We start from the raw sequence: 14434 nt of genomic DNA on the forward strand, positions 1-14434 counted from the left end.
CAACTTGGCAGTATCCAAACAGTTTTCCTTGATATTTTGTTTTTCCACAGGGAGAGAGAAATCTATACCCATGATAGAACAGTAATTTTGAATGCTACCATTTGAAACCTAAAATTTCTGTAAAAACCCTTGCTAAAACAACAAAATGTCAGCCCACTACTACTTCAAAAATACACCTTCTACTAGGTGCCACATCTCCCCAGTTCAACAACAACAACAAAAAAACCAAACAAAAAACCCCAGAACATTTACTGCTTTTTAAACCAAATGAAATTACAGTTTCCAAATTACCCAAAGTCAATTGTATCATGATTGACTTAGTTGCTGTGACATCAACACAATGGCTTGCAGTAACTTTTGAAATCAAATTGTAGGTTTTAATGAGGGGAAAAAACCCACGCATCTAAATAATTTCCCCTGTGAACACTAAACAGCTGCTCATTTGTTCAGTTAGCCTGCCATGAGCATCACTCTCTTCTCCAGTTATTTTTTTCCAAACCTTTGTAATTTCAGTACCTGTAAGAGATTACAGATAAAACAGGTAGCACTAAATAGTTTCCAGGAAAAAAAAAAAAAAGAGAAACAAAGGCAACACTAGTTTTGTGACTGACATTTATCTTCATAATCACTCATTTCCAAGGACCAAGCATTCTGTCCTGAGAATTCCCACTTTCTAGCCACAGTGCCTGCATGCTTACACCAAATGAGAAAACCTAGGTAATCTTGCAAATAGAGAAATAATCACCAAATTAAAGATAGGCATGCCAGTGTTCTGCAAGGACTGTGAACATCTGTGGAATATATATATATATATATATATATATATAAAAGACTCCAATTTGGATTAATTTCAGAATAGATTAAACGAAGCAGAAAAACATATTAATGACTTGAAATACTGAAGGAGCACAACAGCAGCAAAACAACCAGCAAATACCCATTAACTAAATTGCTCGTCTAAAAAGCTAGAAAACGAGCACAATCATTTTAAGAGAGCAGATTCAAGGCTCACAAGAAACCAGGAAGGTTCAGAAAGAAAACATGCCATTAGATTTTTTTTATAAGATTTGCAAACATAATGGAATCAGTGCTTTCCAAATGACGCTGAGAATGAAAAAGAAACATCATCTTACTTTCAAGTCACATCCTAAGGGAGGTGAATAAAAAGAAACAGTACTTGTTTGTTGCTGATCCTAAAATTGATATAAGAATTTAAACATGTATTTGACAAAGGCTACTATCAGCTAATGGAATAAGAAATCAAAAGAATCAGTATACCACACAGCTCTTTGTATTGGAAAGTTAAAATGGGGTGCCTTTCCATAAGATATTTTGTCCCTATTGGGCTCCGTACAGTGATAAATTGGGTGGGAATTGATGGCCTGATGATACGCAGCAGTCAAATTAGATAATGTATTGGCTGCTCTGGGTGCCAAAACAAATTAAAAAAAGCTACGACTGTATGACTAATACCAGATAGAATGAAACAGCTTTCCTTCACTGATAGTCACTCAATATATTTGTAAATCTGACAGGACCTCAAAAATATTATTTTTAATTCTTTATACTTCTATTGTGCCAAAACAAACTGGCTCAAGATCACTTTCTCCTTCGTGCCATTACTTCTTACCCTTTCCCATCTTGCCCCAGTGGCAAACTCTAAATACAGAGAGACCTTGCAATCCATGGCTCTGCAGGGATACAGGGCACTTGGAACAGCCTGTTCCTAATAATGCTGAGGGTTACAGCCAGCCACCTGGAGCCACCCAGAGTCTGGAAGGCCTGGAGATGGCATTATGCCACCTTTCACATCCTGCCAGTAGACTGTGCCTTCCACAGTCACAACAGTAACATTCAGAAATAGTTCAATTTACCAGGGGAGGCAAGTAAGCTTCTTCATTTTCTAAAAGCTGTGGAAGCTAAGCCAACATAACAATATCCCAATTACAGGTTAAAACCAGTTGAGACTGATTTGAAGTTCATTTAATTAATCCAGTACACCTTTGGTAGAAGCAACCTTGCAACTAATGAAAGTCATTGCTCTCACAGGTTCTGTGCTTTCTCCTCCCTTTATTCTTGATCTACTTATTCTGATTTTACATTTTATTTTTCCTTTTCTTTTGCTCTCCACTCTCATTTGACCCTTCCCCTGCTTATCTTATTTCACCCTTGTTACTCTTTGTTTTACTAAGTTTCTGCTGTTACTCCTCTGGACTCCTGTTTCCCATTTTCTAGCAGCAGGCCACCATTCTGGTCTGGTAACATTTTATATCCACCTAACATAGTAGGAATCCTGAGATTTTCAGGGCAGTGAGGAATCAAGACTCCTGTTTACATATGCCAACTGTTCTCCATTTCACATATGATTGTACTGTAGGGGTTCCTACTGTATTAATCCATACAAATAGCAACAAATACTACAGAGATTAAAAATTATACCAATAGCCTACACAGTTTCCAGTGTAGCAGGTTACATTCCAAGTAGGAAATTAAGAGAAGGGACTATGTGATTTCTAAGTTTATAAGTGACTCTCCATGTTCAGCTAGCCCCTACTTTTTACCTGCAGTTCCTTTCTGAACAGAGGGTAAGGACATAGTGCAACTTGTAGCATCAGCACTGATTAAACCACATCAGAGTTGTCACGCGTCCTTATGCCAAGATAAAAATATGGTGCGTTCCGTTGCACACTAAACTGGATGGAAAAAAGACACCAGTAAAAATGCAGGTACCATTTTCACGGTTATTTTTCAGCAGGATTGCTACACAGTCTGCATCAGTGCAACAGGGGAGGGGGTTGAATCAGACAACCTCTTAAGACAGTAAGAGCTGCTCATGGAATTACACCCCAAATACAAGTTTGCCTACAGGAGAATATCTGGAGCTTTCTTGGTGCGCTACACAAGCATCAGGAAAAGATAAAAGGCAAAAGCATAATAGAGTAAAACAAGAATACATGCACTTCTGGGAAGATTCAAGTGGCAATTTGGTCTTGGCTTCTTTTAGCCGTTTACAGTGTCATCATCATACTAGTGAATGAAGTGGCGAGTGTCCTATCGCAACCGGAACAGCAGTAGGCTGGCAGGAGAGGAAGCGGTATCAGTCAGAAGACCCTGAGAAACAGGGAGGTTTTGTGTTCAGAAGGGTCCCTTAACTCAAAAGGAAGACCCAGCATTTAACACGCACACCCTCTCACCCCAAACCTATTTTTAAAGTGCTTTACACCATCTTCAGATATATAGGCTTTTCTCCATCTGTAACTCTCTACGCCATAAATAGAGTTAGGCCAGTACTAGAAGCTTCAAAACGGTGAGGCTTTAAGACACTCTAGAAAGTATTCCTCCAGTTTCACAAACGCCTTGACTTCATCCGTCAGGGTCCAAGCAGAGTTAAGGGCCGTACATCCCGCAGGGCAACCTGCGTTGCCAGTACTGCCGGTCTCCCGCTTCTAGTTCCCTACGGCCCGCCGGGAACCGCCGGAGAGCCCCAACTGAAATCAACTCCCGCTACCGCTCCTGCGGCGGCAACGCCGTCCCCGAGGACTTCCGAGGCCGCCTTCGGCGGGGCGGGAGGCAGCCCGCCGAGGCGACCACCCGCGGCGGCCAGCCTCGCCGGGAGAGCCCGGCCGACGGCGAGGGGACCGGGACCAGCACCCACGGCCGGCGGCGGCCTTGGCGGCCCGCGCGGGCACCGCCGCAGCGGCCATTTTGCAACCAGTTGCTCCAGCCACCTGCGCCCCGCCCGCTCCCGCGCCGCGCACGGACACTCACCGCGAGGAGGCCGGCGGGCTTCCCCGGTGGAGCCGGAGGAGCCTCCCGCCCCAGCGGCACCGCCCAGCGGGCGCTCCCGCCTGCGACCGCCCCGGGCGCGATGCGGGGCCGCCGCGTCCCCCCGCCCGGCGCTGCTGCTACTGCTGCCGCCGGCAGCGGCGTCCCGGCCCGTCCGCGCCCCCCGCGCTGAGGGGACGGCAGCGCCTTCCACTCCGCCGCCTCACAGCATCGGTAACCATGGCAACCTCAAGTCGCGCCGCCGTTGGCGGGTTTAACGCGAGGCAGCAGCCAATGGAGCGCCGCCCTGTGCCGCGCCCGGCCAATGGGCGCGGGCGCGGGGCAGGGCGCTGCGCTGACGTCGCGGGCGGGGCGGAGCGAGGCCAGGCGGAGCGGGCGGCGGGGCTCGGCGGCGCCGGCGCCACCACCGCCACCATGGAGACCCCAGGCTAGGGCCCGCCGCGGCCCGCCGGCGCGCTGAGCGGGGCCGGCCGCGCCGCCCCGCCGCCGTCGCCTCCGCCTCCCTCCGCGCGGTGAGTGGGCCAGGGCTGGGGGATAGGCCGCGGGCCGGACGGGGGCGAGCGAGCGAGGCGGGAGGCGCGGCGGCGGCGGTCGGCGGCGGTAGCCCGCCGGGGGCCCGGGGCAGCGGGGCCGAGGAGCCGCCGTCTACGGGCGGACCCGCTGCCGTTCTCCGCGGCTCCGCTTGCCCGCCTGCGCCGCGCACCTTCTGCGCGGGCGGAGCCTGGCGTGCCCTCCGCGCCCGCGCTGCCGCCCGCTGCCCGGCCGCGCGGGCCCTGCGGGCGGAGGTGCCGCCGCCGCCCGGCCCCTGTCCCGGGCTCCGCGCCGGGCGGCGGAGCGCGGGAGCCCGCGGGCGGTGCGCGGCGGGGGCAGGTGCGCTCGGGCCGGGCCGCGGAGCGCGCAGCGGGGGGGGGGGTCGCGGCCGGGCCCGCCGCCTATCAGCCCGGCGCGGCCGCCTCCCTCCCGGGCGAGCCCGCGGCGGATGCGCGGCCAGCGGCCGCGCCGAAGGGCGCCGTCTGCGCGGCGTGGCGGGCGGGAGCCGGGAGCCGCAGCGGGCAGGGCCGCCCCGCCGGAGCGCCGTACCGCGCCGTACCGGGGCCGCAGCACTACGGAGCCGGGGGCGCGGGGCGGTGCCGCCGCCAGGGCGGGCGGGCGGGCGGGCGGGGGCACGGCGGAAACTTTGGGGAATCGCGGGTGTCGCCGGGCCGGGCCGGTGCTCTCGCCCGGGCAGGGGCAGCGCCCCGCGGGGACCGCGCCGGTCTCCGCCGGGGGGACCGCGCTGGAGCGGCGGGCAGCGTGCTTGGCCACACGAACGGTGTTTCCGTGGCGGGCTGCCTCCTGCCCCCGGCTCTGAGGCAGGCTGCCGTCGCTGTGCTCCTCGAACGCGATGCGAACGTGTGAATTTCTTGGTTAACCTCTGCGCGACCGCTGGCGTTCGGGTCGGTGCCGTTGGCCCGGTAGCGGGGAGCCGGCAGAGGGTCCCCCGCCCGCGCAGCGGGAGCAGCAGGGCTGTTGGAGGCAGTAACTTTTTGCTGGTCTTTCCCCCCGTCTCTGATCGAAGACATGAAAAGAAGGAGGAGAGAAGCAGCGCATGCACCGTGCGAGCCCATCTAGGTGCGGGCTGTGGCACACGTGGACGTTTGCGAGCTGATGGGTTTTGGAGATGAAGCGGGCTTGCCCGTACCTACGGCACTTTGCAGTGGTCTGAGGAGAAGTGTCAGCGTATCTGTAGATACAAATTGCTGAATGCAACTACTGTGCCTAAGGCTAGGACAGCTGGGAAACCAAGCCTCCGAAGAATAACATTGGTCCTGACGCTGAACCCCGGGCTGTTTCAGCAAAAAATTTTATTTATGTGATTGTGATTTGTGTGGAAGGTAGAAATGCCAAATGCCACAGAAAAAAAGAGTTTCAGAATTGAGCCCTCTCTGGTCCTTTTTCCCTCCCAGCTAACGCCTCAGAGTGCATCAATATCTCACCAAAGAACAACTGTGTGTTTCTAAAGTGCTTGTGTTTGGCCCGCAGACCTTTGTACTCTGTTCTTTTTTTTAATAACCTTCTGCTCCGTGTTAGTTTTACATTAGTCATTGCTTCAAGACTTGACTGTTTGAAGGAAAAGGTGTGGTTGGACATGCAGTGCTAATGTTTCATTAACTAGCTTTTCAGTTTTTTCAGCCTTCTCATTTTTTGATAACTTGGGAGTTTAGAGATTAGGAGAAGACAAGGATGACAACATTTTCCCCTTTGACTAAATAACTGTATTTTTGAGGTAAACGCCAAATAATACGTTCACTGAGATAAAAATATGGGAACCTACTAAATGTACTTGATTATCGTCTATGGAGATATGCTAATTTAGTCTTGTCCGTCCCATTTAAAATGGGAGGAGTCTGTTTTTCGGGGCAAAAGCTTATTGCTGGCACTGACATGCTGTAGCGTCTCAGTTAAATATTACAGTATTACATGCAAATGAATGTAACCTGTCTGTGAAAAGACAGATTGCAATAACTTTCTCCTTTTGTTTAAATTGCTTGTAAAGTGCTATCATGCTACTGAAATACGTTGCTATTAATATTTTTAATTAAGGTAGAAAAGCTGATGGGCCTTTTCCAGAAAAAAAACCGATCTCTTTTTTCCTTTTGTCTTGTTAGATGTTAAGGATATATAGCAGTAATAATAATAGAAGTTCTGCTATAAAACATAGTTGGAGCAAGTTTTGTGAGAGAGTAGTCTTTTATAAGAGGGGAGAATTTGTTCTGATTTTTCTTAAAATGTTGACAATATAACACACCTTTTGGTGTTTGCTCTTTTTAAATAGTAATGCAGGATCCTTTTATAATGAACAGATGAATTCAGTCAGACAATGTAAACATGGAAAGCGATATGATACATTACTTTTTTTATAGCAGCTTCATGTACCAGCAAAATAGCATCTATAATGCATTTTGGGGTATTTTTTGTATTGAACGATAGCATGTGCTATGTAAAAGTAATCGTAATCTTAATTAGTAAGCTGTGTCAGGTGTTCAGTATAGGAAATCCGCATGCATTGTGAGAGAAGCCTCAGTGGAAGAAACACTCTGCATATTTACAAAACAGGAAACATAAATAAGAACTTTATGCACTTCTGCTTCACTTTATGTAGATTATTTAAATACATGTATAACAGATGAAAGGCTAAAGCAATTCCAAAAGGTGGGACTCTGTGAGTACCGTCTTAATTTTGCTGGGTTTTTTTTCCTAATTGTGATGCTGAAAATGAGCAAGTTCTGCAGGCATTTATCCGATTATTTATTTGGTGCAAGAAAGCACTGACTACTTCAGGGATCTCAGTGAGCTTAATGAAGTTGTTATAAGTGTAATCAAGAATAATTGGGTTTATTAACAGAAGGTAGTTACTGTAATATGGTATAGAAAAGACCCCTAAAAAGCAAGCAGAACTCATGATACTTGTCTGGGAAAAAAAAAAAACTATGAGCCTGTTATCAGACATATTTTGTATTGCTCTCATTTACTTTCTTATTATTTTCACTCAAATCAGTGAGCCTAGGTTAAAACTGGATGCCTCATACAGAGGTGCACTCCTTTTAAGCCATTTGCAACTTAGTTAGAGCAGTCCCCATAAGCAGTGGGGCTTTTATGAACAATACGCAAGGTTTTAGTTGGTGTCGTGGCAGGGAAACCCTGATGGTGACCTGGGACCCTGTTGTGCCAGGTAGCCCCTCTGTGCCTGCCTTTCCTTGAGGGCTCAGCCTGGCATCCGCGTGCTGCCGGCGTGCAGAAACACCGGGCGAGAGGCTGCCGAGCTAAGGACTTCGGAACAGTAACTTCATTTGCCAGGGTTTGGTGGGAAACAACTTGTAACAAGTTGCTGCAGAAAGTACGTGTTTTGCCATCTCGTGTAAAAAGCGCGTGTGCATCTCCTGAGTAACTCCTGTTAGTGCGGTTCAAAATTCTGGAATTTTCAGAGTTTTTTGTTAGGTTTGTGGGGGGTTTTCCTCTAGTGAAAGTAAGACAGCAAATCATGATGAATATGGCATGTACTGTCACTCCAACAGTAAACTGAACTGGTTCAAACTTTATTAATTAGGGAGGGGAAAAAAAAAAGAGAATTGAGCTAGCATAGCTTTATGTGCAAGTAAATAGAAAGCCAGACCTGAAACTGGAGTTTTGGGCATGGCTTGTAAATATTGCTTGCTACTGTTCCTAGCTTGTTTGCAAATATTGCTGACAATAAGGCAGTCCAAATACTGGTCGAGATGGAGAGCAAATACATAACAACAGCTGAGCACAGAACCAGAGCCTGTGGAAACAGCCCTTCTTGCTGTAAAACTGCGCTTGGTTCCTGCAGCAGAACTGTGCCTAACGAATTTGCAAACGGAGCTGGAGGGACTGCCAGCACTAAGCGGTTCTCTGGGTGTGCTTGGTAGCTTTTCCGATTCCTAAGGCCTGTGATACGTCCTAGTTCATTGGACAACTTTTCATGTTCTTTTTACTCAAACGGAATACTCGTTCTTCTGCTCAGGGGAGGTTTGCAGAGGGAGGGAGGAGGTGGATGAGGACAGCTGAAAACTGCCTCTGGTGACCTTCCCAAAGCTCTTGCTTGCACAGAAGAAAACCGCAGCTTCTTGTCAGTTAAAATCTGTGCAGCTGGCACCAGTGTTCAGACCTTTGCTCCTTTCCCGCTCGCTGCCTCTTTCCCTCTCTGCCCTTAGTACCTCGCTCCTTTTTCTTCCAAGGCGGAGGAGAGGCACATGCCTTTCAGGAGGAAGGAAGGACTCCTTCAGTTTCACAGTAGATGAATTTATTTATTTTTTTAATTATGAAATCCCCAGCACTCTCATTAAAAGGAAAGGCTTAAGGAGAAGGCTCTTCGAATGGTATCCTGCAGAGGTTTAATTGCTCTCCGAGCCACTAAAAGGCAGGAGGACGTGCCTTTCCAGTCGGGGAGTGGGCATGTGTCACCGGGTCAGGGAGGTGACTCTAGCGCAGGCTTGTCCTCCTTTCAGGATCGGCTTCTTGAGTCAGCCCTCCCTCCCTCCCTCAAGAGCAGTGTCTCGCGCTGGGCTGGGAGAGCAGGACTCTATGAACCAGCTCAGCCAGTTTGCTGCCTGCCTTGCCTTGCCTTGCCTTGCCTTGCCTTGCCTTTCCTCCTCTTGAGTCAGCAGAGTGAATGGCAAAGGCAGAAGCTTTGGTTGAAGTGATCCGTGGAGAATTTCTGTGGCTATCTTTAACTTTCTAGTCCTTTTCGTTGCATCCCACTCTTACAGGCAAATGGAGACAACATCACTTTGGGTAAAGTTGGGGAAAATCCGTTCTTAGTCTTTCAGTATTTTTAAACAAGGTGCCTTTTTAACAGAAATGTAAAAAAAAAAAAAAAGGCATAATTTTAATACACATGTGTTTTCATCCTGTTATTGCAATCTTAAGATATTGTGGTTACAAAGAAAAAGAAATTACTGTTTTTCTCCGAAATGTCTCCATGGCCATCTCTTGCAGATATCTCCTTCCCCCCCCCCCCCCCCCCCCTTTTAACCTGCATAGCATTTTACAAAGTTCTTACCTAGCACTGGAAATTGACGACCACTCAACTTCCTGTTTAATGGCTTTTAAAAATCATTTTAACTGCAACTTTATTTTAGTGGAGAAAATAAAACTGTGAGTTATTACTTTATTTGAGAGTGATTGATCCATTCTTCAAGGAATAATTAAAATTAAGACTTCTTCCCCCCACCCCACCCCCACGTAGTGGGGCCTTCTGCTTATAAAAGACTTGTGATCTAAGTGTTCTAACTGAAATGTAGTGGGGTTTTGTGAACCTTAAATCAACATTATAGACAATCTAATATTCTGATTGGTATTGCGATTAATTCATTATTAAAGAGAAAAGAGGAATCTGTTGTAAATCCTTTGAAGATGTACGAGCTGAAACTTGCTTTCTGCATCACAGCTCAATGGGGGGATTTTTAATGTACTTACTGTTTATGCAACTGTGGGGTGGTAATTGTGGGCAGTGAATAAAATTACCCTTTAGGTATTGGATCTGCAGAGCAGATGGTTCATAGATACTGCGTAGGTTGTATAATTAGCTAGCCTTTATTGTTAGTTGAATTCCTAAATAGGAGTTTAGAGCACCAGGTCCCCATTCCCTTATGAGTGAGGTACATCTCGGAGCATTAAGTAGGAAAGCTCTGGTGGGATTCACTTGTCCAGAGAGTACTTGTGCTAGCTGGCAGCGGACAAAATGCAGCAAGAGCGGCTCTGCACAGCCTTGGTTCGGTCCAGTAAATGTCCTTAGCTTAGCTGGAGCCATCTCCAGGGGCAGTAGGAGCAAGAGGGAGAAGAATGTCCTGGAAGGAGATGAAGGGGCTGAAGGCAAGAAGGTGGGAGCAATTTTTCTAGTGCCAGGCAGGGTAAGTAGCAGCAGAGATCTGGGGAGCAAGTGAGGAAAAGGAGGAGCTGGAGTGTGTGGTGCCAGATGTTGCCTTTTCTCAAACGAGGTTCAGCAGTAAGGGAACAGGGAAGAAGTGTTAGAAAAATTCTGGATTTCTGTTTGTTTGTGTGGGTGCCAAAAACTTTTCCTCTCTTCACCTTCTTAACAAAACCTCATTATGGTACCTATGTGGTGTGGAAAGCCTTAGGCTATCACCTGTGCCATACTTTTAACATTTTTTTGTAAATGTACTCAAAAGCATTTGCATTACACGTGTCCAAGTAGAAAGCATCTAATCTATATCTTAATTTGCTTGAATGATTTTACTTAACGCCATCTCTGTTAGAAATTTAATGTGAACAGGAGACTTTCCAGTTTGTTGAGGATTTCTGTCTTCCTGCCCAGAAAGGTGGTGGCAGGCAATGCATCCTTAGCACTCCTAAAGGAAATCTCTTCAATTCCAAAAACATGTTCTTTGTCATCTTGTATTGGCAGAATTTTCTGTTTACTGTACAACATGTGAGTTGAGTATTCTTGTATTTGTTGTTATGCAGGTGAATCTGGTGAAAACTAGTAAACTGGTAATCGTTCCCATTAGCCTGTTCATGTGGAGTATGGTTTACGGAAGCTTGCTTGTGGGTTGGGACATAGTGTGTATGTAGCTGGGTCAGCCGGCAGACTCCCTGCTTTCTTTGAGATATCCTTTGGAAACTTTCGGTTGCTGATACAGTGTGAGCACAGGATACAAATTCCCAGATATTTCTTCCTGGATCGATTTGTGCATACAATGCTGGTACTGATATATGTTACCTAATATGCTGAAATTCAGTACAATATCTCTGCTTAGAATTAACTCTTTTACTTTGTAGTGGCAGGTTTTGTAGTAATTCCCATCTAAAAAAAAAAACAAAAAAACCCACTGATCTCTGAAACAATTTCAGACAAGTGATAACCCCTTAACTTCCATGTCATTGTAACATGCTTAAAAATGAAGTGTTTCATATCTTTCACAAAAATAAAACCTAGATGGTGTACATAATGCAACTGATTTCAAGGGCTTCTGAACAAGTGAAGTGCTGGAGTGTTAATTGGAGAAATTCTGTGTACAGATTTGTTTGTGTGGTACTGTTCACCGATTGTCTTTTGGAGATTGCTACTCAAGTCTTGCATGGTATCTAAAGATACATAGGGAGACAGTTCTTAAGAAGAGTTAATATTTTCATCTTGTTTTTATTGAAAAACAAAATTGCAAGATTTTGTTATTAAGAAATAAGACGACAGTATCAAAATGATAGCGTATCATGAAAGGAGATTTCATTTGTACTGTAGTAGTGCCTAAACTACAAATTGATGTGCCCTTCTATGAAGTAGAGGGAAATCCATGCTCCATAAAGCTTACAAACAAAAAGGCAAAACTTAAGCAGATAGATGAAACAAGTGGAGGGGAAGATAGGAAGAACGTGACTTTTTATAATACATACCTTCATCCAGGGTGCTTGTGATCCAGTAATAATGCTGAGTTGTTGGTCTATATTATTTGATACAGCCTTAATTGAACATACACTAGCAGAATTTGCCATCTGTTGCTGCTCTATATCCTTGATATCAAGCTTTGTCCTCATAACTAATGTAATGAAAATAACCAGTGCTATATTTTAGCTGCAATAGAAAATATTGGCATGTGAAATGATTGATACAATACATCACTTGTTTCTGGGAGCGTGTTTATATTTCAAACAAGAGATGAAAAAACACTGAACCCAGAAATTTCAGATTGACTCATAGATCTGTGAGATGTGTCTGTCTGCTCCGTGCTATTTGGGCTATCCACTAAAGAAAGAAAATTACTAAGTTTTCTTAGTCTTGCCATTGTTTCTTAGCATAAATCACAGCAACAGCATACGCTGAGATTTGTGAGATTTCACTGCAATTAAATACATTCTTTTCCAGAAGATACTTTTAAAAATCATTGTTTAGAATTCTTTACAGAACAGAAAGACTGACACAAAACTTACTCTGGTTCAAAGACTTGACATTTTTTAAGGAAGTTCTGGTAGAGAACACTGCCTGTTGTGGGATGCTTTTTTGTTCAGACTGACGTAATCAGTCTTCCAGTCTTGAGAGAGTTTTTTAATACTGTTGTGGAACACAGAGGTTATTTTTAAGCAAGACAAAAAATTCACCAAGTCATGTACTGACACTGATATAAAAATTAAATAAATATAAAAAACCCCAACCCCAAACCAAACAACAAAAAACCCCACCCCAAAGGTAGTCAGTAACTCAAAATACATTGAATTAGCTAGGCAGACTGAATACAGGAATTAGATTTGGCTGATGAGCTACTGAGTTTTATTTTGGCCAACACCGAGTGCTTAGAAAGGAGCAGGAAGACCACTGCCCTTCAATCAGTTGCTGCTGCAGTAATAAAGTCTGAAAATTTACTTGCACAGTGTAGGAACATAACACATTTTATTAAACTTAATATACTTATTGGTATTCATAATGACTAGGGTTTTTATATCTTTTTTACTGTAACAGATGTAAAAGAAGATACTTTAAATCACATCTTGCCTGTTTTTAGGAATTGTGTAGTTCATCAGGTCTAGAAGCCTTGCCTTATTTGAATTTGAGCAAATGCTGTTTTAGTGATATAGTTCATTGTATTATTTTATGTTTTATCATTAAATTGTCTTGTATTACTAGTATATTGATTTATTCTATAATATGAATATTAAGTAATATATTTCAGAAGGACTGAAATTTGAAATAGAAAAGGAAGATACAATTTTTTTTTGTTCCAGATAGCAAAGATAAGTTATTGCAATTTTTCCAGAGTTTTCCTTTGTTTTCCATTAATCTGAAAGCATCACAGGCATCATATTACAACAGAACAAAAATATTTTAGGATGGTAATATTCCAAATATTTTTTGCTATAGAAGTTGAAAGTAATACTTTATGTATAGCATTGCAAACTGTGTGATGTTATTTTCACATGTTCAAGTTTTAACAGTTTCAATAAGACCATCTGATTAAAAGCTCATTTATATAGTTACTTAGTCCTTCCTGTGTGCACATCTTTGCAGATTAAAGCAGTTGATGGAAAAATATCAGGTTGGTAGGCTAGTTAATTTGCATGCAACTTTAATGTCAGGATGTATCACTACAAATGGTAAAAACAGTATTGTCACCAATAGAAACATTTCTGCAGCAGTCTGTAGCAGGTGGATTTTAAATTGCTGTTTTTGTTGTGTTAAAGAACACCTGTGAGTCCTCAACTTCTTAATGTTTGTTGGGGCTTTTTTTCCTGGTCTTTACTGAATAATGTCTTTCTGAATTGATTGTTCTCAAACTTGCATGTTATGACTGAGTATTGTGAAAACAAAGTATCTTGCTATGCAGACAACTTTCTGCATTTTGAGGCATAAACGTTATCTTTTCCTTGTGAATGGAAGCTGAGATTGACCACGCTTTAGAAGAACGTCACTGTATGAAAACTTACGACACCACCTCTTTCAGTCGCGTTTTGTCATCAGAATAGCAGCTCAGAAATACTTCGTCTCACAGTCCAACAGTCAAACACATTCTTTTACTTGTATAGGATTTTTTTCTTACAAAATCAAGGACCGCTAACACTAAGCAGGTAACTTCTTCAGTATTTCATGCTTCTTTTGGAGGTAACGATTGGTTCTGTATGATCCAAAGCAAACTTTTTTCCCCCAGGTTCACTGAAACAAGCAGGCAATTGGTAAAAGCATGTTACTGTTGTCTGTGTGGCAAACAGCCACCTGCTTGCTTAGGCTTTTCTTTCAAAATATTTGATGTGTCTGTCTCACTTCCAAGTCTCTAGATGGGCAAACTTAAACATGTTGGAGGAAGGGGAGACAGGATATACTACTGCGTGAACTCCATTCCTGCTCATTCCCTCCTTGCCCAGGATCTCATGGAGGCTGCCTTAGCTGCGGTCTCCTAACTTAAAAATAGCCTCTAGCTGACTGAAATGATTTGCATGTTGCACAGAATTATAGCCAGGCTAGAGATTTTTCTCTTGGGTGCAAAAATGCCTTCTAATTCTAGAACTTCGTGTGGTGTGTCCTTTTCCCCCTGGTATGAATAAATACTAAGTGTGAAACTTCTGCAATGTCATTCTACTAAGATTCATTAACTAATTAGCAACTGACTACAGAGCCTCTGCTCTGGCAATTTATAAGAGCCTC

At 44.7% G+C, this 14434-nt stretch overlaps 2 protein-coding genes across 3 annotated transcripts in view; one reads left to right on the forward strand and one right to left on the reverse strand.

The window, feature by feature from the left end:
• The window catches only part of CCDC148 (coiled-coil domain containing 148), an 82496-nt gene extending 78581 nt beyond the window's left edge, over positions 1-3915 (reverse strand). For both annotated transcript variants that reach the window (XM_052793127.1, XM_052793126.1), the window contains exon 1: positions 3769-3915. The gene's annotated coding sequence lies outside the window, so the exon portion shown is untranslated. The remainder of the gene's footprint in view (positions 1-3768) is intronic.
• Positions 3916-4150: 235 nt separating this feature from the next.
• PKP4 (plakophilin 4) overlaps positions 4151-14434 on the forward strand; it is a 108732-nt gene continuing 98448 nt past the window's right edge. Inside the window, exon 1 of the mRNA XM_052792512.1 lies at positions 4151-4298. The gene's annotated coding sequence lies outside the window, so the exon portion shown is untranslated. The remainder of the gene's footprint in view (positions 4299-14434) is intronic.

This window comes from Harpia harpyja, chromosome 7, assembly GCF_026419915.1.
Source record: "Harpia harpyja isolate bHarHar1 chromosome 7, bHarHar1 primary haplotype, whole genome shotgun sequence".
NCBI lineage: Eukaryota > Metazoa > Chordata > Aves > Accipitriformes > Accipitridae > Harpia > Harpia harpyja.